This window comes from Myotis nattereri, assembly GCF_964212035.1.
Source record: "Myotis nattereri genome assembly, chromosome: 3".
Taxonomy (NCBI): Eukaryota; Metazoa; Chordata; class Mammalia; order Chiroptera; family Vespertilionidae; genus Myotis; species Myotis nattereri.
Genome location: NC_138077.1, coordinates 47,463,456 through 47,486,507, shown reverse-complemented (window position 1 = coordinate 47,486,507; position 23,052 = coordinate 47,463,456). Strand labels below are relative to the sequence as shown.

Sequence of the window (23,052 nt, the reverse complement as noted above, 5' to 3'; positions counted from 1 at the left end):
ATTTGCTTCTGTGTGATAATGAAGTCTCTACTCAGGATTTATGAAAGTGAAGGTTGGCTCAAAATGTTTTCCTCTGCCCAAGTTAGGCCTATGAGGATCCTCAACCTGGCTGAGGTGGGAAGAGACAAGAAAGACAGAAGGGGACAATGAAGAAAAGTTCAATGGTGGTGGAGGAAAAAAGAGGTAGAGAGTCCCAAGTTCCTTTACACAGCTGATGCTGTGTCTGCTACTTGGGATTTATGGTCATGACATTGAATGGGTTTGCACCTTCTAAAAAATGAGCAAATCATCCCGAAATGATATGGTGAATATATATAACTTTTCATGTTAGTCCTATAAGGTATACTAGTCATTTCTTTCCTCTTGCACTACATGTTGACCTTTGGAGTTTTGCTCTGACTTCCAGCTGCCATGTCACTACAGATTCCAGGAAGAATTAACCAGAATATATAGGCTTTGCTATCTCAGTTTATCACAAATAGCAGGGTCTGCTCCTTACATATAATATATTACTCATTTTAAAAAGGGAAGCAGCTACATTATTGGTCCAAATTTAAAAATTTTGAAACTTAATTTTATTTAGCTGAACTTTTAGTGAGTACATACATATGCACACACACCCAGATATATCTCTCTGTCTCTTCTCTCTCTCTCTCTCTCTCTCTCTCTCTCTCTCTCTCTCTCTCTCTTACTACCCCTTTGCCACTGCTTCCGATATAAACTTTTTGTTAAAAAATAAAAATGCTAATTTACATGATTCCATAGTTGGGTGATAAAGTCATACTTCATCATTGTGGACTCTGTTTCTCTAAATTTTCTCCCACACTCCCACCTGAAATTTTTCCCTTTTAAAAATCATACCATAAATTGAGGAGGGGGGAATATCAAAGATAAACTCATTTCAGTTATATTTATGTTTCAAGAATTGAATACTCATTGAAAATGCTGATTTTTAAGCAGTCATTACAAAAGCCCAGTGGTTTTTCTGGGCAACATCAACTGAGCATCTTCAATCAAAATAACATTTGTAATGGTAGATATCGTGATGCGTTCAGCACTTAGAACAGTCAAGCAGTACTAGCAGCAGTTCTGACTATTTCCTCTCTGAAATCATCAGCATCCAGAGCAAAGTACTCAGATACTAGAAACACTTCTCCAGAAAAATAGAGCCCCTTTGAACTGGCAGGGTCTCTAAGGTATTTCTTGTTTCCTTTCTCATCCCCTCTACTGCCTTCCACTTTCCCTCTTATTCCTATTCATGTTGATCTATTATCACATTTGCAGATTACTACTAAAACAAACATTTTAATAACTCTCAGCAAAATATTGTCTTGCTCTTTCAGAGAATCTTAAGTGGTTGGGACATTTATAGGAAAATAATACACAGTACTTTTATTTTAAATCTAGAAAAATATGCAAACAAATTGATTTTTTTCAATAAATAAGAAAAGCCCTGTCCTCTGACACAGAGAGTTCTGAGATCTAGTATTCAGTGACATGTCTATTCACCTGTAGATTCATTGTGCCCTGACTGTGAAGATAGCCTTGTGTTAGGAGCAAAGTGCTACAATGGGATTAGGACATAAAGTTAGACAAGAAATGCTATTAGATTCAAAGAAGATGGCAATTAATAATGTACCCCTCTGTTCATAGCAGCATTATTTACAATAGTTAAGATTTGGAAATAGCCCAAGTGCCCATCAGTAGATGAGTGGATAAAAAACAGTGGTACAGTTACATAATGGAATACTGTGCAGGTGTAGGAAAGAAGGATCTCTTACCCTTTGAGATAACATGGATGGAACTAGAGATTATTATGCTAAGTGAAATAAGCCAATCATAGAAAGACAAATATCACATAATCTCACTTATTTTGTGGTATCTAATGAATAAAATGAATTTATAAACAAAATCAAAGTAAGTCCCTAGGCATGGAGGCATGGAACAGACTGACCTATCTTAGGGGTGAGGGCATGAGAAGAGATAAACCAAAGAACTTACATACTTACATGCATAACCCATGGACACAGACAATAGTGCATCCATGGGGTAGGCCTGGGGGATATAGGGGCTTGGCAGAGGGGAGTAAGGAGGATAATTTATATCTGTTATACTGTCAACATTAAAAGTGTTAAAATTTTTAAAAAGTTAAATTCATCAGGAAATGAAAAAAATGAGTTAGAGTTGAGTTTTCCTTTATAAAAAATAAGATTTTCATACCAAATTAAGATCCGTAATCACATTTGTAATCAATAACTTTGGGAAAGACTTTTTTTAGACATTCTCAATGCACATTAGTCCAAAGCATTCTGGAAGTGCATGAGTAATAAATCTATTTGTCTCTATGCAATCAAATATTTCTTCATGTGCTTGGAGCACTGAATGTCCTTCTGATGTGTGCGATTCCACAGAACACTTTGGGCCTGATGTTGTCAAAGGGTCCTTGCCTCTCTGACACAGAAAGGCTTTCACACTATCATTAAGTGGAGCCTCGTAGCACTCAGCACTGAGGGTCACCTTTCACAGGTCTGGCAGATCCTAAAAAGAAAGATTCATAAGACAAAGTGCAGAAAACTTTCCAAACTACTCTCAGCACCTGTCTTCTCCCAACAATGTGGCAAGCAGTATTGTAGAAAAATAACCAAGATCATCTTAAGAAAAAGTGAGGAATTTAAAAGAGGAAGAAAATTTGGGGTTGGATAACAGACAGGAAGCTGTCCTCCAGGAGTTAATGGAGAAACATTGACCAAGACTTAGGGAACAATAGTGGGACTACACAGATGCCTGTCCTTATAATATCTGTGCATGCATTTTTTGTTAAATATCATTGGTCTGCCCTTGCTTTTAATGCAATTCTGATTATAGAAGTAGGGAAGTGTCCAATCTCTTGTTTATTGCAAACATGAAAATAGGAAAGTAAATTTAAAGTGTTAATCCCTCAGTCCATATCTTTGCTTTATGTAACTCAAGGTTTAGCTTTGGATCTTGGCTCTGCAACTTACTAACTTTACTAACTATGTGATCTGGACAAATAATTTCATCTTCTCATGCCTTACTTTTTGTTTCTTTAAAAGAAATTTTTTTTTTTTTTACTTCCCAGGATTCTCATGAGGATTAAATGCAACAATGGATGTGAAGTTCCCATGTCTCGCTCAGTTTAACAAACATTTGTTAAATGAGTGCTGGACTGGTGGCCCTGACCATACCCTGTCATGGAAATACCTTCTCTCTTCGCTTCCTTGATTCTATCTAATATTATCGTTAAGGAAATGGTTAAAGATATCAATTTCATGGTCAGTCACCTCTAACTGCATTCAGTTACTCTATTAAAACATATCCTTTAAAAAAATAAAGTACTCTAATTTTATAGCATCAAAATTTCCAACAAATCACATTATTAAAAAAATATTATTTTGTTTATTCATTTCCATTATTGCTATAAAGTAAATTATTAATTGGCTATTTTGAAGAAAAACAACAGAATAAAACCAGGAAGTTACCTTGGAGACATTCCCAGTCCTAAACTCTGAAGGAAGCTGAATACCTATTTAATGGATCTGAAAGATTATTACCAGTCCATTAGATCTAAGTTGTCCCATTACATTAAAAGATAGGCACAAACATGAGGCACAAATAACTGAAGTTTGATAGAGAAATGAAAATTAATGGTCGAGGAACTCCAAAGCCTTTGATAATTAATACATAAGCCTTCTGGTAATTTAAATTATGGGCGAGGTAACTCAGAACGAATACATTAATTCACCTTGAGAGTGGGTTGACATAAAGTTTCCTTTTTAGATATGCATGGTTTACTCAGTAATAATAATAAAAGAGAACCACAGAATTCCACATATATAGGATCACTCCCTCTAAACCAGCCCCAGCATGCCAGGTTGCAGAGCTTAAACCCACACACCAAGAGTTTAACTTGAGCTTGGCTGGGGGACTTGGATGAGACTTTCACTATTCAGAGACAGAAAATATTAATTATCATCAAATCTGTCATTATCTCCCCATCCCCCTCTCCACATTCTCATCCTGCCTATCTCATCCGTTCTCCCTCCAGCCAGCAAAATGAAAGGCAGTGATTTGCAGAGTAGATTGTGGTTTTACTAAAAAAAAAAGGGGGGGGTGGAGAGTGGGAGGCAGCTGTGTATGCCGATTCGAAATAATCAAAACAAGGAGATGGGAGAGGTATTCTTTGAAGTGCCCCCCAGACAGTTTTGTAAAAAATCCAGAACATATGATTTCATTAAAGCACCTACAAAAGAAAGGCAAAGAGAAAGAGGGGGAAAGGGAAGAGGAAGACAGAGACTGAGACAGACAGACAGACAGACAGATGGGACAGAAGAGAAAGAGAGGGAGAGAGAGAACTAATGAGAGAGAGGAGAGATAAAGGAAAAGCAAGACAAAAACAAAACGAGGCACAAAACCACATGTTGAATGCCCTCTCCCCCACTCTCTCTGCCTTCTGAGCTGCATGTCCAGGCAGACAAAGGTGTTAGGAGAGTGCGTAGAAGCAGCAGGCAGAGCTGGCCTGGCATGCTGAAAAAACACACACACTCCTACAAGATATGATTTCAGGAGCGCCTGGATCACCCACTGCCCAAAATAACACCAACTTCACCCACTGGCTGATGCTGAAATTCCACTGTTTGTGCTTCATTTATTTTGGAAAGGGTTATGATGCCTGCTGACATTGCCCTGAGTTAGGGAACTCTTTCAGCCTCTTTGCAACCATTTATAACCTGTGTGTGCCTTTTAAGGTCTCTCCTGGGTACTGGTTTGTATCCTGGGATAAGAGGAAAAAAATATAAAGACAGTAGTAGTTTCCTGAGCAGAAATGAGAGTCAAACCAGAAAACTAAAGTCACTGAGAAAAAATTTACCTATTCAGCTCGCCCTTAGTTCATGTGAAACCCAAGCATAATTTAGTTTGTATTAGAAATTACGGAAGATGAAAAAATGCCAATTACATTTTGATTTTATATTTATAAAATTATATGTGTTGCATAAGTTAGATAATTATGCAGTATCCCAATAACACACATACAGACACACACACATGCATGCACACATAAATCCACAATAACACAGCTCTAGGGTTGTTTGGCTCAGGAGCTAAGTGTCATTTTTAAACACCAGGTTCTTTCAATCTCTCTGCTTTGCTGTCCTCCACATTTCACCTTAGTTCCTTTCATGGTAACAAGAGAGCTAAAGTTGTTCCAGGCTTTACATGTAGACTCAATAACATAGAGCTCTTTCTTTCCATTAAAAAAAAAAAAAAAAAAAAAAGAAAGAAAGAAAAGTTTCCCTTGAATTCCCCTAGAACAGTAGTCGGCAATTCGCGGCTAGTGAGCACATGCGGCTCTTTGGCCCCTTGAGTGTGGCTCTTTCACAAAATACCATGTGCGGGCACGCATGTACAGTGCGATTGAAACTTTGTGGCCCATGCGCAGAAGTCGGTTTTCAGCCTGGGTGAGTCTATTTTGAAAAAGTGGCGTTAGAAGAAATGGGGGTACGTTCGCTGAGGTCGACCCCTCAGATAGAGGGCGTTTTTAGCAAAGGCCAGCTTAGGAGTACCCTAATTAAGTTAATAACAATGTACCTACCTATATAGTTTAAGTTTAAAAAAATTGGCTCTCAAAAGAAATTTCAATCATTGTGCTGTTGATATTTGGCTCTGTTGACTAATGAGTTTGCCAACCACTGGTCTAGAAGATCTCCACTTATAAAAGAGGCACTATGGGGCTAGACCAGTGGTTCTCAACCTTCTGGCCCTTTAAATACAGTTCCTCATGTTGTGACCCAACCATAAAATTATTTTCATTGCTACTTCATAACTGTAATATTGCTACTGTTATGAATCGTAATGGAAATATCTGATATGCAGGATGATCTTAGGCAACCCCTGTGAAAGGGTCATTCGACTGCCAAAGTGGCCGCGACCCACAAGTTGAGAACCTCTGGGCTAGTCTCCTGGGTTTGAATCCAGCTCTATTACTAATTAGCTGTGTTTCTTTGGACCAGTTACTTAACCTCTCTCTTCATTAGTTTCCTCATTTATAAATTGAAGTTAATAATAATATTTATGTCACAGGATGCTGAATCATAACAGCATCTGGATCATAGTAAGTCCCATTACATGTTAACTATTGGGACTGAATTGGGTTAACTCATGCCTAAAGCATTAGCTCACCAGGGAGGGAGTTTACCAATTGCGTACATCTATTGAACCTGAGGATCACCTTCCCCGAATCACATGACTTTCCAGAAAAGAGTTGTTACATAAATAAAACTAGTTCTAACTAGAATGGAAAAAAGGGGTAAGTTGTTGTTGGGTAGGTAATCAACATTGTCTGCTACATGTACCCTATCCATTAGTCTTTATTACAATCCTATCATCCTTATGTTACAGAGAAAATCGAAGATTCAAAAGAGTTAACTTGCCTACATGTAATGGAAACAGCAATAGTAAGGTTGGTGCTTTAAATCAGGCTGTTTGCAGGTCCTGTGTTCTTCCCATTAGGACAACACATTTAATGGGAGAGCCAAGGCTTCTCCATGTCTCCAACTGCACAGCTTTCCTTTAGCCTTATAGAGTTGCAGCTGGGAAAGATTTAGGAGCTTGTCTCTATACCACAGCTCAGGGGAGTGGAAAAATGGAAGAAGTAGGTGAGAAAGACAAGAAGAGCTACAAGTTCTTCAGTTCTTATAATACATGTATTAAATGAAGTGTCTGAGTCTCTTCTCACTCATGATGCTCATGCTTGTTTTTCTAATAGTTTAAAGGACATTAAAATAAGCTTAGTTGCTTACAAATAAGAAAGTGATGATATGGATTTGGATGCACTTTTGGTACATCTTTATTCATTTTTCTAACATTTTCCATGAAAATATGTCTTATAAAGCTTTCTTCTTTTTGTATTAGTGTTTATATTTTGTATTTTACCAAGAAATCATCTGTTTCCTCTCAGATGTCAAATATTTTTACACAAGATTATATGTGGTATTCTTTTGTTATTATTTTAAATTCTTCTCAAACAGTGGTTTTACCTTTTCCTCATTCCTAATTTTACCTCCTTCTGTGTAATATTAGTGATATTAGTGACTACTAATATTCTGCTATTTGTAATAAAAAATAGCTGTATCTTCCTTATTTTGTCTTAAAATGAATCAGATTTTAGATGATTTGTTCATTGCACTAACCTTTACCTTTATTATTTTACTCATTAATATTTCCTCATTTTTCATTTTATTTTGATGTTCTTTCTCTATTTATAAATATGAGTACTAGGTAGTTTTAAAATAGTTTCTCTTTTGTAATGAACATGTAAAAACCTCTGCTGACTAGACCACAGTCCCTTTTAATATTTACTCTATCCCATGGGCTATGATATCCCTTTTCTTAGCTAATCTATTATTTCAAGTATGACACTCATACTTTAAAAAACCTTTTACTCCTAGGCTAGGGCCCAAAACTAAGTAAGACCTAGTTCATCATATGAAATATCCTCTAGTCTAGCATTAAGACAGTCCTGTACATAACTGGTGCTGATGTGGGATTTACATTAACAGCAAAATCCCTAAGTAGCAAGAGATAAGGTGTAATAATGTCACTACTCCCTACCCTTCTCTACAATAGGAATCCCATCCAACCAAAGAGATACTAATAAGAGGAAGTGGTTATAGATCCAGCTCACAGATCTTCTGGATAAAGATCTGTGATCTACTGAAGTATTCTTACTCTATGTTTGAGACCTCGTCCTCTAATTCATCTGCCTATTTGAAGGGCTGAATACTGTTTAATTTCTCATTCAGATTTCCTCCTCTGTAACTTTCCATAAAAGCCTCATTAGAGAGGGAATCACCTCTCTGCACTGTTCTATCCAAAGTCATAACCTACACTTGATAACAAGTCTCTAACACAACCTGCAGTAGTAGTCTGGGAAGTCTGCCTCTGTGTGAGGAATCAGCTTATGTATTTCTCCCCGAAACCAGATGGCTTCCTTTGTTTTTGTTCTTGATTCAGTGAAGTTTTTCTTTTTCTTTTACTTGTTTTGGGGGGAAAAAATTGCCCTTGTTATAAGGAAAATACACAGTGAAACAGAACTGGAAGGTAATGGGGGTGGAAGATATAGAAAAACTTAATCGCCAAATAAGCTGTCCAAACATGGCCTCCTGCTGTGATGTATCCCTTACCTCACCTGCCTTTTCTGATTCATAGAAACCTACTCCTACTCTGGAAATATGGGAGAAATTATATATTTCTCAGTCTTTCAAGATATAGAAGACAGCATGGAAAAGGGAAAGATGTTTTGTTCCATCATCCCCAGCCCCTCCTTCAGTATGTATTGATGCCAAAGAGATGAACCCCTTGAAATTGGGTCAACTTAGACAGTGATATGCTGAGCAATGAGGCTATGTTGATGAGGAAGTGAGCAGCATCAGACATGGCATAGAAGATGGCTAGGAAGTAGAGTGCAATAGAAGAGATGTTGAGGAATTTGCAGAAAGAAGTAAATTGGAGCATGTAGTCCACCTGTTCCCATTGTGTCAGTAGCTGAGCCTTCTCTTGATCAGTGGTCTCAAAGGGTGTTCTTTTCACCACATGTTGGAAGACATACATAGCCAAATTATGGATGATGTTGTTCAACACGAATGCTGATTGGCTAAATTATGCAAGTTTCTGTATTCAAAGTATTACTTTGCAAGACTGTTTTGATAAATGCTTTTTATTATTATGTAATATTTAGCAGTCATGCTCAATCAACAAGGTCAACAGAAACTTGTAAATATTCTGGTAAATAACACACTATAATACTTTTTTTTTCAGTGCTGTAACATTAAAATAATCCTTGTTTCCAGACAACAGGAATGCTGATGAAAGGGATGAGAGTAGAACAACAGGCAGCAGTCTTACCAAGATGACGTGGCCAGCCAGAGGCCCAGGCTATTCATCATTCCAGGGTTGGGGTTTACTTCACTGTGTGCCACCCCCACATTCATCCTGCACGCTTCAGTAGCTGGCTGGCTAGGGGCACAGCACTCCAGTCAGGTTTTTTATATTACCTTTCACTGAGAGCTTACTATGTGTCAGACATTGCATTAAATATTTTATATACATCATGTAATTTAATCCTTGCAATAACTCTTGACACAAGTAAAATTTTGTCTATTTTATAGGTGAAAAATATAAAACTTAGAGAGGCTGAATAACTTACGCAAGTTAGGAAGAATTCCCCCAAGTAGAAAGTGGCAAACCTGTAATTTTAAGTAGGTTCATCTAACTCAGAAGGCAATGCTCTTTGCCAATAGACTATAGCTGCCGCTTTCTGCACCATAATCACATTGCAAAATATATGACAGAACATTGATTTCCTGAAACTTGCAGATTTACCAGGTGTGTCTTCTGCCATCAACTGAATCATACGTAGGAATGTTGAACAGGTCAGAACAGGGCCTCACTGTAGGTGGCCAAGGACTGTTCTCCACTATGCTAACTGTCCACCCTCTGGGGCAGTGATTGGCAAACTAGGGCCTGTGGCCAAATCTGGCCCACTGCCTGTTTTTTTTTTTTTAAAAGGTATATTGGAACACAACCCCATCCATTCACTTATGTATTGTCTATTGTTATTTTCACTCTATAACAGCCGAGTTGAATAGTTGTAATAGATACTGTGTGGTCCCAAAAGTCTAATATGTTTACTATCTATTCCTTCAGAGAAAAAGTCTGCTGACTTCCAGCCTAAAACATACCTAACCTCAAATACATTTTGAAAGATGTGACTTGTGAAATTTTATTATATCATACTCCGTACATACTTCTTAAGAGCACAGAGCATAGGTGCTTGGCACTTGTCTCTTTCCATGATACCACATCCAACCTTATATAGTGAGCACATGGACTGTAACAAGATGGATAGAAACAGGCATTGTTCATAGCATCATTTACATGTTACTAAAGTGTGATATGATGGATCTGGAAGAGTGATCTTCTTTTCAGCACCAGCTTCTACACCTCATACTGGGCTAGAAGACCAAAGCTACGACAGTGCAAACTCCTACCAACCTCTGGGCACCTGAGGCTCTCTCCCAATACACGGGAGCAGCAACCACTACCCAAATGTTCACCATAGGAACTAGACCTAATGATCCAGGCAGCAGGTTATCCAGGCCCTTCACTGCTCCTGAGCCTTGGGGTCATAGCACTATTTCAACTCCACAAAGACAAGGTGTCATGAAAAGAAGAGTCTCCGACTCTAAATCAAGCAACCAAGGGTACAAGGAAAGGCATGATGATAGAGATCTTGGATATAAGCGAATGCCCTCTGTGAAGAGGGTCAATCAGCCTGGAGACACACATCTGAGAAAGCACATGATTTAAAGTTCATAAGTCTGAAACATATTTATGGATATGAAGAATTAGGCTCTATGTGGTTCCAGTGAGATCCCCATTTCTGAGCATGTTGGGGCACACACCAGTGACCCAGTTCCAAGCTAATATATTAGTGATTCCAATGTAGAATGTGGGATTGAACTAGTAAAGCTGTAAAATACATTCTAGTTCATGGATCGATGCTATCTATGCTCCTCAATATGTTGTTGTTGTTTTTTAACTTGCCTATACATTCAATTGTTTTCCAACAACTGATCTCCTTAATTAATTAGCTGTTAGCACTTTAAGCCCATACACTTTCATTTATTTAGTCTTCTATGTTCTATATACTGGTTTACCCACTGCAAAGTCCTGATGAGTGACACATTTTGATTTTTGGAGGTTTCAATCACAAATTAAAAAAAGACATTTTTAAAAAAGCTCTTGCTTCTAATAGAATTGAGCTATGTTGTTTTCCCATTCTTACCTTCATCCTACTATTTGCATTCTTTTCACCACCAAACCATCAGAGCACTCAAATCAATTCCTCTTATTGCTTTGTATTTACTGTTTTTTTGAAACAGTGTAGTTTTACATTTCCCCTGAGATCTTAGGGTAATAGCTCTGTGAATGTGTGTGTGCTTAAAGTGCCTCTGCATATCTAGATAATCATGTTTGGGGCAAATGCCTCATGTAGACTTACCTCTACCTTGCACTTAATGCCTTGAAAGCCTTAGGAGGGCGGGAAACTGTAGCGGAAGCTGCCTTGGTTGGGCAGAAAGCCACAAGGCTACATGTTTCACACAAACCTCCTGTTCCATGTTATTTCCTCTCTATCCTTCTGCTGCCAAACCACCACAGTTCAGCTAATTCCTCCTCAAGCAGCGTCTCACCCAGTGCTGCAATTATAGTGGAGACAGAAATGGAGTTGGAAATGAAGTAATGAGGAAGCACAGAGAGGAGGCCACCATGATTCATCTCAAAAGCATGTGGGGTCATTAAATCTATACATGTGGTCCACTAGTCCCTAATTTTAGCCACTAACTGAAAGAAAGAAGGAAGAAATGAAAATTAGGTGTTTTGAGAAAACCCTGTATCTGTTGGTCCCTTTCCGAGAAAGCAGCTTGCTGAAAAGTGCCAACCTATCATCATAAATAATCCCACGTTATTATTTAGAACATCCATAAGCCAAGACCAGAAAGAGTACAATGTTCCCTGCTTAGCATAATTCAACTATACAATGGTATAAAGACAATACTCATTCAGTAGAAACCATACTTCAGATTTCGAATTTTGACCTTTTCCTCGGCTAGTGCTATGAGGCCTGATAGCAGCAGGGAACTGTGGAGATTAGCAGCTCCTGGTCAGCCTTGCAATCATGAGGGTAAACAACCACACTCTGCAGTGTACTGTGCTGCCAGCATTTTTGTGTTTTTGGTTTTTTGTTTTTGTTTTTTTTTATTCTTATGTGTTTTTGTATCCCATCTCATCTACAAAATGTCCATCTGAGTATGTCTCCTGCCCCTGGCGAGAAGAGGAAGGTGATTATTCTCTTGAGATAAAACTCAAGAAATTTGCCCAACTGAAGGCCAATGTATGTGTTCTGAGCACACTTAAGGTCAGCTAGGCTAAGCTGTGATGCTCAGTAGATTAGGTGTATTAAATGTGCTTTTGACTGGTGATAGTTTTCAACTTGAGATGGTTTTATCAGGACATAACCCCACCATAATTCCAGGAGCATCTATATAGGAGCTGACAACTGGTTTGCACAGTTTGTAGTTAACGCACATGGTCTTTTTTGCCTTAGACATCAATACTTTATTTAATATGAGTTTGAGGCAATATTTCAGCACTTGTGCTATGGCCTGAAATTTTCCAAAAGATAAAAGGTAGAAACTATTACATCAAGAAATGTTGCTCCTGGCCTGGTTTTATGGAGATTTGGCTTTCTACTAGTGACCCAACACTGAATTCCACACATTTCCCCTGAAACTATTTTCTCCTGATGGCTGTATCCCTCCTAATAGCAGCACCATTCTCCTTGCCTCCCAGACTTCCAATTATAGCCATTTTTAACTCCTTTTCTCATGCTTTTCCCTCTTTGCAATTCCCACCCCAGTCTCCAGTTAAAGCATCAAATCAACATCTGCTGCTACTGCCTCTTCTGTAGAAATAACTATCTCTTTATCCTCATAGACATCTGAATAGTTCAGGTTCTCACTGTCTTCCATGTTCTACTGCAGCAGCTTCCTAACTGGTCTCCCTTCCTCCCTCAATGTCCTGCTCCCCTCCTTCTGCAGGAATCTCTCCTCCCAGGGTTCCTTGTATTAGCAATCACACAGACTATTTCCAGGGTCTTATTGGAGCAGCATCTCTCATTTCTTCCACCTCAAAAGTCCTTAGTCAATTCTTAAGGCTCAATTCCTTTAAAGAACTTTCCATGATTCCCGTAGCTTTTGGGACAAGATGAATCTTTCAGGACACATAACTATATTAAAATAATTAAATTTGACTCTTTGTCCCACAGAAGACTTTAAAGTATGAGGTTTTCTATGTTTTTCTTTGAATTCTCAATAGTTTACATAGAACCTGATATAGGGAAATAATATCAAATGGATTCACTTCCCCATTTAAAATTCAGCTGTAGCTTCCAGCTACCAAGAATGTACAAACATTTCTCCATCCTTCATCTGGCCCCATTTCTAGCCTTATCATTCACTATGCATTCATTACACTCAAGCAAAACCCACTCTCTATCCTCAGCATTTCCCTGGTATTTCTTGACCACGTGCCTCTATTCTTGCTACACCTTCTACCTAAACCAGTTTTTTTGTTTGTTTGTTTGTTTTTTCCCCTGTCCCTCTCTTTACATCCATACATGTTCAGGATAGGAAGGTATATGTGCTTAACATCACACTTCAAACTTCGGAAAAGTTAATTCAAACATTTGAAAACCTTTTTAACCTTTTTAAATGTTTTTTAAAGATTTTTAAACATTTCTATGTATTGCTACAACACTACTCCTCACCATATCCTGGTATCCTTTCTTTAAAAGTCATGTCATATACCACTTCCTTATATTTCCCAGATACAGCCACAGTTATATGAATTCTCTTTAGTGTCAACTCCTCTGCAATGACATAAGCTTACTGCACTTTAAAGCATAGCTGTTCGTATATTTGACTTATCTCTGCTAATGAAATATGCACTATTTATAGCACTAACTGTGTTGCTTAGTTCTATATCATAACACCTAACATAGTGATGTACATGTATTCACACCCAATGCATGCTTATTCTGTTTGAACAGATTGTTTGAACCTGACTTGAAATGTTACCTTTATGCGTACTGCTTGGTGTCAAAACCAAGTTTGTCAAGCAGAAGCTTGATTTGGAGGAGTTCAGTCAAAAAGAAAAAGGCCTCAGACCTCCTTAGAAGGAATACATTTTTTATTCCGTTCTTCTGAGAACAATCAAAAAGCATAAATGCAAGCAGTACCTTAACCTCAATAAATATTTGATAAGAGGGTTTGTGTATTATAATTATTGCAGTCAATAATAAACTTTTATTTTTATACATGTATCAAAATTCACTGAATTCCCAAGATATGCTCTTGGGAAAACTTAGTGGTTCTTATTTGTTTTATAAAAAGAATAGATCAAAATTAAAGTAAAAATTGATAATTATTTGCATGATTTTAAATATGGTCAAAATCAGTCAACTCTTTCTAAATTTTTTTAAACTGATGAGAAATACCTATTGCCAAGTTGAAGAACATGCCTCATTCCCTTTAGTCTAGAAAAAAAAAAACACACCAGAAAGTGGAGATTCTTTTGCAAAAAAATTAAATCATTGCTTAAAGTTTACTGAAATTACATTTACATTAGGGAATTTATACTCTGATATCATGGTCTTAGAGAATTCCCAGTGCTACTCCCTGGCCCCATGCTTCAATTTCCACTCTTCTCATCACACATGAGAATCAGTGAGTTTACTATCCCTTTGAACACATGTTCTGATTTAAGTTCTACATAATATAAAATACTCCCAAGAAAGATTGACACTAACATTGAAATTTATCTAGGTAGGCTGTATAAATAGCAATTAGATTTTTTCCTTTTCCAGAGAAAATATTTTATGTAATGGGACTTAGAAACTGGATTTCATATCCCATCATTAAGGGATTCCCCTCCAGTGATTGTGAGATGCCCCATTCCCTCAATATTTTCATTTCACTTTATTTGGGGGGAAAATAAATGGTCAGAGTGTGACAGAAGTAGGTGGAATAATGCCCTCTCAGTTCTAACAGACTCCTGAGTCTGGCTCTTTCAGCCTTTTACTGAAAATCCTAAAAGGATCAGTGAAAAATATTGGAGTGCAAAATTTTTATAAATAAACGATGTGAAGAATCAAGGCAATTGGAGTACAAAATAACTTGTCATAAGGCCATTTTTTCAACACACATTTTTTTTTTTTACTGGCTTCCAGACAAACGCATTATTTCCACATAGGAGTGGGCAGACATTATCTTAGTCATCTTTTTTGTGCTGGTCAATGCAAAGATCCCAGGGGCAACTTTCAATTTGCCTGGGCATGCTCAACATTTCTGTGGGTTTTCTCTACGTGTGCTTTTAATTCAGTGATTGTTAAGAACATTGCAGGCAAAAGCTAAAGGTTACCACAATGCAGACGCATAGTATGGAAGTGGGGGCTCAGTGAGACTTGACAAGGCTCAGGTGCAGGGAGAATTAAGTACTAATTTTCTTCTGTAGGCTGATCAGTGAGGAGCAGAGTAAAAGGGGGGTGGGGTGGGAAATATGGGGTCAGATTCATCAGATGAGTGTGTCACCTATTTATTTTAAAATGTGAAAGACTAATCACATAAGAGGATGCTACCTTCAGTCTCTGCTATGGGAAATGGACTGAATTGTTCATTAGGGACAATGGGAACAAAACTGGGATTAGAGCTCAAGGTACCGGAGTCTTGCTATGGCTTCCAGAATTACAGATGAAGGAGGACACGAATACTTGGATTTTCAAACATTGTAGGATATCCTTCCTACTCTCCTCCTCCCCTGGGCACCCCATGTCTACTTCCAGCAGAACTGGCCACATCATTCTGCAACTGACATTTCACTCTTCTGTGTCTCCAACCACACTGTAAGCCCTTAGAAAGATGTCATATGTCTTCTCTCCAGAGCTCAGCACAGGATTTGGCATATAAGAGGAACTAAATAGTTGTTGAACTATTAAACTGACTCTTGATTCTGTGTAGCAACAGAGAAAAATATTAGAACCAAGAATTGACCGCTTCAAGGGAACTTATTTTAACTCAATACAGGAAAAACCATTCTAACCACAAACTCCCTGAGTGGGAAAGGCAAGGTGAGAAGTATTGAATTCTCTTTTACTAGAAGCCTTTAAACAGAAGCTGGATAGTCACCATCAGGTGGTCTCCAATTAAAGATCTATGACTATTCCATTCCAGACCCCAGGCCTCATTTATCTGAGAGAAGAGTCTCTAGTGCCACCTTCCTGTAACCTGGGGTAATTTATAAAGATCTATCCTTGCCAGAGTTGGCTAATCAACTTGCTGATCCTATTTAGTATTGAGCCCTTGCAGTATAAAAACAAAAGACACCCAACTTAGCAGGAGAGGTCTATGGTTAGGAATTCAGCTTTATCTTCCACTATTGAATTGACTTGACTTAGAAGAATAACAGTTTGCCCTACACTAGAAGTGTGATACAGACATAATAAACTGGGATCTCAATATATACTAAAAGAAAAAAACAATCAAAACCTTAAAACTAATCAGGAATTATAGATTATCTGAACTAAAATGCTCACATTTAAGCCTCAGAAGGAGGCATCTATAATCACCCAGCTGGTGCCAGGCAGAGTTGGCACAAAATTCCCCTGATTACAAGGCCAGAATTCTTTTCATTACTCAATGCTGTGAAGCCCACTATAATATAACACTTAATTACACAGGTTCAGGAATACAAGTCAAAGCAGATCCCAAATGTAATAATAGATGCTAAAACTACATATGGCAAAAGCATGCTATAATGTGGTTAACGTATGACGTGAATAAATTATAAAGGGATTGATTGCACAGTATTTTCCCATTGAGGACTGAGTTGTACTTCTATATCATGTGACTAATCTGTGCTGTAAACTCTGTAACACATGATCTCATTAAAATTCAAACCAAATGAGAGACATCAGGGCATCAGGGTGTGTAAGAAAGGCAAATACACAAGCAGTACATTAGGCTTTTAGACTGACCCATTGCCCATCAAAGTAGGTAGGTATTATTACATCCTTTTTAAAATGAGAATAGAGCCCTGGCCGGTTTTGCTCAGTGGATAGAGCGTCGACCTGCGGACTCAAGGGTCCCAGGTTCGATTCTGGTCAAGGGCATGTACCTGGGTTGTGGGCACATCCCCAGTGGGGAGTGTGCAGGAGGCAGCTGATCGATGTTTCTCTCTCATTGATGTTTCTAACTCTCTATCCCTCTCCCTTCCTCTCTGTAAAAATATCAATAAAAGTATATTTAAAAAAAAATGAGAGTAGAGTTCAGAGACATCGAACTGCTGTCATCTACTACTAGTAAATGACAGTCAGGATTCAAATCCACATATATTTGGTTCCCAAGCCAAGGCCAAACTTCTTTCTCGGGGATCAGGACATCCCAGACATCCATGCCTCTGTAAATAAGTTTGACTTTATGTAAGTAACTCTTCCTTTTTGGGTCTTAGATAATTTCTCAGGTCCATTATAGCTCCAGATGTTTTATTACACAACCTCAGATATTCAATATTTGAAAAGAATTTCTTATCTATATCCTATCCAAAAAATAAATAGTGTAAAACATAAGCATGCACAATATCTGAGATGTCTAGATTACCCTTTTTGTATTTCCTACTAGGATCATTTAGCAAGGTTTGTCTGAACATTGGCACCCACGGAGGGCTTTCAGTGAAGAAGCAACAGATTCACAGTTTCATTATGTGCATGATGGGCCAGCTGAGGGAGGTATCCCCCATGTGCAGGACTCTGTAAACAGCTGCAGCTTAAACAGGCATTATCCTAAGTGTAGGCAGGAATTAGCCAGTGCTGAAAGATGAGGGCCATCAAGTCAATGAGGACTATCACAACACTGTGCACTAAGGCCTAAGGGAACTGCCTGTGTAGAGAAAACAACCCATTTCTTTAAGGCTGAATGATATAGTGGGAATGTCTTAGCCGGGGTAATCCGGAAACCCAATTTTACACTATTTAACAAGAACTTTAAAATGACTTCACCTTCAAGCGAGCCTCAGTTTCTTCATTTGTAAAATTCAAAATTAATCAACCTCCTGTATTTACTATGTAAGTGTGTGTGTGTGTGTGTGTGTGTGTGTGTGTGTGTGTGAATCTAATAAAAATAAGGAGTGTGCAAAAGTTTTGTAGAATCCAGGACACTAAGAACTAGGAGCTGGCATTCTTATTCTCTCTCTAGCCTAAATGTGCCTGACACTCTCTCCCTTTGATTTATTCCCCTCAAAAGCAGAGATGAGGTTTTTGTCATTGTCTTTATTTTTACTTATTTAGCAGTTCTTTGGTAGAAAAGAATGGGTTTGGTGTATAAGGATCTATGTTTCATCTCAGGTAAAGCACTGGCTGGCTTTGTGCCCTGGAGTCTGTTTGTTGATCTTTCTCTTCGTCAGTGTCCTCATCTGTGAAATGGGGGTGATAACACCTCACTCGTGGTGATATTGGAATTCACAGTAAGATATTTAAAGAGTGTCTGTTTCATAAATTGGAATGGCTATCATAATTACTTACCACCCTTTTCAAATGACCAGTGACAAACAGTGGGAAAAGAAAGATATCTCCCACTACCTGCCACTCCAAACCTAATCTCAGTTGTGTCACTAGTGGGGACTAGGACACATATTCAGTGCTGATTGAACATGAATACTACCCCTTTGCCATCCTGGTTAGCCCATGGGCCACCACTTTAACACTTCTGCTGCCAACCAGCAACTACCCAGGGGAACTGCATGGATTTCAGATGAGTAGAATTTTAAAGGATAGTTGTTTAAAAATTCTAAGAAGTGCCCTGACTGGTTTGGCCCGGTGGATAGAGCATCGGCCTGCGGACTGAAGGGTCCTGGGTTCGATTCTGGTCAAGGGCATGAACCTTGGTTGCGGGCACATCCCCAGTAGGAGGTGTGCAGGAGGCAGCTGATCGATGTTTCTCTCTCATCGATGTTTCTAACTCTCTATCCCTCTCACTTTCTCTCTGTAAAAAATCAATAAAATATATATTTAAAAAAATTCTAAGAAGCAATCAGGGAAACCTTTCTTGAAAGTCTCTTCCCCACAATGACAATATACAAATATATGAGGGGTTAAATGCTTGAACTAGGTCCAGTTCAAAACTCCTGACACTGATATTCAGGCATATTTTCTTTCATATGGTATAATTTCTGTAAAAACCACCTATACCCTTCTTTTCTCCTCATGATATCATTTATTATTATTTTTAAGAGTACCCAGATAAAAATATCATATATTTCGAAGGACACCAGAAGATCATAAACTTTGTTTTCATTGCTCTACAAATGTTAAAAAATATATACACAGAGAAGAAAGAAGATAGTCAATAACCAATTTGTAGGGAGTTCATTTATGGAAAATCAAAACCCTAATTCCACATCTGCTATCTGCATAACCAATGCTCCGTTCCCTAGATGCTCCTAAAGAGCAGATTCCCAGTTCTCTGATGACATAAGGAGAAGAAAACATAAACATGCTAGAACATAAACATTTAGATCAATGCACAGCCTCCTTACTTATTTACCCATCTTTAAGTTCTACTCTCAGCCTTGTCATTAGATGTCTTGAACAGAGTCCCCCAAGACCACATTTCATTTTTTTTATTTTTTTTTTATTTTTTTTATTTTTTTTGGTGCCCTTGACCAGAATCGAACCTGGGAACCTTCAGTCCGCAGGTCGACGCTCTATCCACTGAGCCAAACTAGTCAGGGCAAGACCACATTTTATATCTACGAAACCAGGGAGATTGGATCAGACACTAAGATCCCTTTCAGCTTCTGTTTCTTATCATATACTCTCATTTGTTAAAGTATAATAACAGCACCTTGGAAGAATTTAAATACATCATAACTAAGAGGGCTTTTTCCTACAATAAATTAGCAGAAACAAATCCTGAACTTTGACTCTCTGACAAGTGTCCCCAAGTCATCATGCCATTCCTCCAGATAGCTTCTCACTGAAACATGTCCTACACAGCCCCTGGGCCCAACCCAATCTGTTGAACAAGTCTTTTATCACTTAAATTTAAGCTGCTGCACATGGGTAAGGTCTCCCCTTTCTGAGGCAACCTATGTCAGTGGATAATAATACAACCCCTAAGTAAAAGGGGTCCAAAGAGTTAAAAACATAACCAAAATAATGTATAGCTGGTGATTAAGAGATGATTCAGAAAACCATGGGGATGGTCACAGCATAGGACTTCAATGCCACATATTATTATGGAAAATTATTACAATGGATATTAATAAGAGGATCAAAAACACTGAACTTTGACCCAGAAAGTTAGGTTAGTCTTTTTACTTGTCGTATGCCCTGTCTTTTTTGTGTTTGTTTGTTTTTTTGCTGTCTTTTTTGCTGTGTTTTTGTGTTTTGTCCTCTATTCCTTTCTTAATAAACAAACAAACTGAGGATGTTGGGTTATTTCTAAAGAAAGAGGACTCAAAATATAGTTATGAGATTTAATTGCTAAATCCTAATAATCTTATTTAGTGAAGATACAGAAAGAAAATATATAAGAGGGTTCTCCCCATAGAGAGAACAGAAAAGTTAAGTTGATTGGGCCCCAAAAGCCAACATTTAAATATTAATTACAAGTAGAAGGGCAAAGTTAAGATGCCCTATGTCTAAAATATCCAAATTCCCTAGCTTCCCAGGCTCTGTGCTTTAGATTCCAGAAAGGATTAGTTCTTTTTCAGAGAACCAATTTCTCTCTTTAAAGCCAAATCCCTGACTTGGATTCCATTTGTGCTTCAGAATCCTGTCATAATGACACTACAGACCAGGGTACTTCCTTAAAGAAATGCAGTGTATCTAACACTGAGAGGTTTTCTTGTTATTCAGAGCAACAGATTTTTGTAGAACCTCAAACTGGATGCCCTCACAGTAAGTACATAGTGAGCGCAGTGTCAGTTTGGGGGTAATTCTCAAGCATTTCCCAGCTGGGATGGGATCCTGCCCTCTGCAGGAATTCTTAGGCAATAACTTCCTAAGGAGTTATTTCTCATTTAAATATAACCTCCTGGCAACCAAATATTTATCTAGAAGAAATTGGGAGTGGCCCTGTCCAATCAGGCACCTGGGTTCAGTCCATTACTCAAAAATAACAGGATTGAGGCATTTGGGGAACGCCTCCTCCCAGAGATTTGCCAAGAAATAGCTCAGTAATTCCCCGCCATCGACCCATCCTTGTCAACACGCCTCCCTGGGCATTATGAATGAGTGGACAGCACCACACCCAAGATCAAATACAGGGCATTCTTGGCACAGATCCCCAAAGGCAAAGTCAAGAGCATGCATGACAAAATCCTTGCCTGCTGCCCAGTTCATCAGAGTCTGTGATGTAACTTGATCCTTGCTAAAGATGGTAGGGCCATAAACCCCAAGGCAATTCTGTTTTCAGACTTTATCTCCATCCAAGCAAATCTGGAATGACTTTGCACTATTGGAGTTTGGGGGCATTAGTCAGTATTGCACACAAGAGGGTGATACTCAGAATCTCATATATGACCTCTCCTTTCCACACTCAGGTCAATCATCCAATACCTCTCTCTAGCACTGACTCAAAGATCTGATCAAACTACTCTGCTCCAATCCATCTCACACACCACTACCTGCTTTAATCATTTACTCACCATTTATTGAGTACACAGCAGTGTGCCTGTCACATGTAAGTGTTGTGCTACCGGCTGTAGGGACACAAAGATGCACAAAGCCTCAATGCTTTAAAACCTTTATGATTCTCATTAGCCAATAAAAATATATAAAACTTCCATATCTTGCCATTTAACACTCCCTGTGAATAGGTTACCCCCTCTCTCTTCTCTCTCCCTCCATTCTCCCTATTCCCCAGTCAATCAGGAGACTCCTCAAAATTTCTGAAAATAACTTTTCATACTTTGGTATTAACACCTATTTTGAAAATACTCTTCCCCGATCCTATGAGTCATCTTACCATTTTCTACCAAAGTTTATCAGTCTGTTGTCTCTTTAGCAAAAATTCCCACCCTTAAAAAAATAATTGGTTCATCTGTGCTCCCCTAATATGTTGTTTATATACTTCCTTTATGGTTTGTCATGCTATGTGTTATATGATCTCAGGCTATTTGAGGGCAAGACCAATATATAATTCACCTCTCTTTCCCTACAGAGGTTATGAGACCATTGTCCTCCATTTGTTGAATCAGCTCATTAAAACTATTAGAATTAAAACTTGTTTGCAGAATCTGGACACAGCAATATCAAATTCACCCCAAAGGAGAAAAAATGCAACAAAAACACACAATGACTGGAACTGCATAAAATAGCTAAAACAACTTTTTAATTTAAAAAGCCAATATTAATTACCTGCTGTTCTTAATTATACATTAGGTTTTACATTAGAACTAGCTTCCTCTGCCTGCTGGCCCATCATCAAGTGGCACAAAATATAACCCTAGGTGTTTTAGGTGGCTATGTATTAGGTTTAAGGTCACTTCTCTATGCATACCTGTAGAGTCATTCCTTTTGACTCTACACGCTTCATGCTTGATCTGAATTGATGGATACCATCTTGTTCCTAGAAGCATTTTACCATGTGCATTCTCTGCTCACAGAAACAGATCCTCTATCACCAATTAATTAGGGCTTAGGCTCTCCCAAACCAATTCATCAAGTTCCTATTCCCATCAGAAAACAGGCTCTAGCTCTCTGTTAGTTTGTCTCTGAGTAACAGGCCTTGAGTTAAGTGAATGATTAACACTCCTTCCCTGTTAAACTTACAGCACAAAGTCCTATGCAGTGCAATAATGTTTAATTTGGGGAGACAGATACTGTGCCATATCATCTTATTTACTGAGAGAGCATTTGGGGAAGGAAGGATGAGAAACTAGGAAGTTACTCTTTAAGAAAGACAACACACTGGACTCTTAATAACCTCTCACCTCACTTCCACCTAATGAAAATATTTTACTTGTGTGTTTAAAACTATACTTTATTTAGTGAAGTAAACACTCTGTTGGCTGGATAATACAGTAATCAGGCATACCTAAATGAAGAATAATTTAACCCACTTCATAACTGACTGGATGTTTTTAACAGGGAAATGAGGAATGAGATGATATAAAAATAAGAAATACATGGCTAAGTCAAGAGAGTTTGGAATAAGAGAAGAGCAAGGCGGTGGAAGAAAGGAGAAGAATATGTCAGTTGAAGTTGGAAAAATGTGGATCAAACACTAACTGGCCTATTTTCTCTTCTCCTGGTCCATCTTCCTATTAGTCTGCAAAATAAATGCACCACAGTTCTAGGTCTGCTGCCAATGTTAAACATTTCCAAAACATTGCTTATAGTGCCCTTTGACTGCTGAT

The 23,052-nt window shown here is 38.2% G+C and overlaps 1 protein-coding gene and 1 pseudogene across 2 annotated transcripts in view; both read right to left on the bottom strand.

Annotated features, from left to right (window-relative positions):
• The window catches only part of TPRG1 (tumor protein p63 regulated 1), a gene marked incomplete at both ends in the record, with an annotated part of 97,549 nt that overhangs the window by 30,876 nt on the left and 43,621 nt on the right, over nucleotides 1–23,052 (bottom strand). The gene's annotated exons all lie outside the window — the stretch shown is intronic.
• LOC308517077 (ORM1-like protein 2) lies at nucleotides 8,344–9,008 on the bottom strand (annotated as a pseudogene). Its single transcript has 2 exons — nucleotides 8,863–9,008; nucleotides 8,344–8,663 (listed from the first exon to the last, which is right to left on the bottom strand). The product of its transcript is annotated as an ORM1-like protein 2 (transcript).